Source organism: Bubalus kerabau, chromosome 2 (assembly GCF_029407905.1).
Source record: "Bubalus kerabau isolate K-KA32 ecotype Philippines breed swamp buffalo chromosome 2, PCC_UOA_SB_1v2, whole genome shotgun sequence".
NCBI lineage: Eukaryota > Metazoa > Chordata > Mammalia > Artiodactyla > Bovidae > Bubalus > Bubalus kerabau.
This window is the reverse complement of record NC_073625.1, coordinates 5,217,193-5,219,853: the sequence shown is the minus strand read 5'-3', so window position 1 is coordinate 5,219,853 and position 2,661 is coordinate 5,217,193.

Genomic DNA, 2,661 nt, shown 5'->3' with positions numbered 1-2,661 from the left:
GCAACCACGGAGCCCATGTGCCTAGAGCCACACTCTGCAACAAGAGGAGCACCACAACGAGAAGCCCTCCAAGGGCAGCAAAGAGTAGTCCCTGCTTGCGGCAGCTAGAGAAAGCCCATGCACAGCAACAGAGACCCAGCACGTCCCAAAATGCATGATAATAAACAGATAAAAAACATTCTGCTAAAAAAATACTCTGTGATAAATCACAAGGGAAAATAACATGAAAAAGAATGCATATACATATATATATGTGTAACAATGGCTGCTGTGTAGTGGATATTAATACAGCATTGTAAATCAATAAAAATATATATATCGACGTATATATACCCAAATATATCCCCTTTTCTATACCTCAATAAAAAATATATTGATAAAAAATTTAATTGTACACATGATAAAAATTGTACAGTCAATAAAAAATTGTATAATTATACAATTGATAAAAACTTGTACAATTGATAAAAATTTTAACTGTACAATTTAAATGGGTGAATTATTTGGCATATGAATTATATCTCAATAAAGATTTTATTTTAAGCAAAAAAAAAGAAAGAGACTCAAATACTTAGCATCTTCTCCTTTAGGTCTTTACAGCCTCCCAAGGCTCCTCTCTGGGCCCCATGCAACCCACACATAACTACCATTGATCAAGTTAATGCAGACAGCAGGACCCACAGAATGGGGGCCACCCCTGTGGACTGGCCACGTCACGAATCTAAACCTAAGTTGGCCTGTGCTCAGGGGAAACGCCTGCCAAACAACCCCAACACACCCCAGTCACAGCTCAGCATTAGGTGGCTCACCTCATCCTAGAAGCAGGACCCAGCAGCCTGCCAGGGAGAGTCCAACCTACTTGCACACTGCCTCTCAGTCCAGATAAAACTTCTTGCCCCAGATCCATCGGGAACAATGCTACGCCGCTCATGAGGCCTGAACCTGAACCCCATCTCCCCCGCCCCAATCCACGGACCGTTTTCCTTTTAACAGATGACATCACATTTGTTCCTAAATCTTACTATTTTTGTCACTGGGCACTATTATTTCAATTATTTCTATAGGGTCCATCTTCTCCATTAAACTGTGATTCTGAGAGAGCAGATGCCTTGCATTCTATTTATTCCTTTGCCCACAGCAAGGAAGCCCTACTGAAGACAGAGTGGGTGGACGGTAGACATTTGTGAGAGGAATGAACGAGAAACGTCACCTCCTCGCCCTGTGCCCTCGTCCTCCATCTCCGCGCAAGCAGAGCAGGGCTGGCAGGCATCACCCGTAGGCCCCGGGGCCGGTTCTATCACAGGCACCTTTTTACTGAAGGGGGACCGACACTTAGGAGATGTTTACTGACTTTCTCCAAGTCACACAGCGAGGTTGGGTGGTTGTGCGGTGGAAACACTCGGGGAAGAAATGTGAAGCAAGTGGCAGAAGCCATGGCGGTTAACAAAAGCAATCTGAGCCAAGGATTTCACTGAAGGAGCCACACGACAAAGGATGCAAGCGTGTCACCGTGTAAAACGGGAAGGCAGGGCGGCCGGACTTGAGCCGGCGCCCGGTCAGCTCTGAAAGCTGGGGTTTCATCAGGAGGATGTCTGGATGAAGCATTTCTGCCAGCCCCCCAGGGGCCTTTCCAGGGGCGCTCCACGGGCAAGTGGGTCCTTCTGCTAACCTGAGTCGGGCAGGCTGCACCCCACGTGCCAGTGCCTGGCTCCCCACATTCTATGAAGGTATTTCACGCCCTTCCCTTCCCTTTCTTGCAACGTGTTCCTCCTCCAGTTTACTCCCAAGCCTACTGTGTTTCCATTCGCCGAAATACATCAGTGGCATTTTCTACCACTAAATCAAAGATCTTTCTCCTCTTCCACCTTCAAAGAGAGACCTGCTAATATTCAAAACATTCCCTAGATTGTTTTTTTTAATGTCTAGAAATTCACATGACAAAGGAAGTAGGGGAAAACGCTCCCCACCTATCTCCTGCGTTTGTGAATATTTACAACGCCATCATTGTTTATGTTGAGTTCTATTCATTTTCGTCAGCTGGCTTCCTTTGTGCAGTTTAACTACTTTCTCATCTTGCCAAGCTCTCTGAGAATTGTCACAACGGTTAATGGGAAATGCTGTATCAAATACTATTTAATTTTAAGGCATTTCTGCCTGTTAATTTATTGCCAACTGCAAATTTCATTTTGCCAGGGCAGAAAAACAATTTGTTTGTTTTATGTTGAAAATGGTTTTTCAAATAAAATCTGATGGTACACTTATCAAGCCCTCTTATCTTTCATTAAACTAATGCTTCTGAGCATAATTAAGAAGGGGCTAGAAAACTAAGTATATTGTAATGCTCTGATATTAAGGAAGACATATCAAAATAAATTTGCAATCGTATCATTACATCAATCTCTACTCTGACTGCAGTAGTATTATGACCATAATTAATTAGCTATGGTACAAATTACTAATAAATCTTTAGAAATTAAATGCCTAATTTTTCAAAACCATATGTCTTTGTAAATTGATTATTTAGAATTTAGAGGCTTTTTAATTAGGAAGAAATTTATGCAATGCTGTATGTAATAATTAGGAATCAGCTTTTCTGCAATACTCTTGAACATCAGCAAAAAATGAAATCTAGGGAAAATAGTCTGGGTTAATTATAGTATT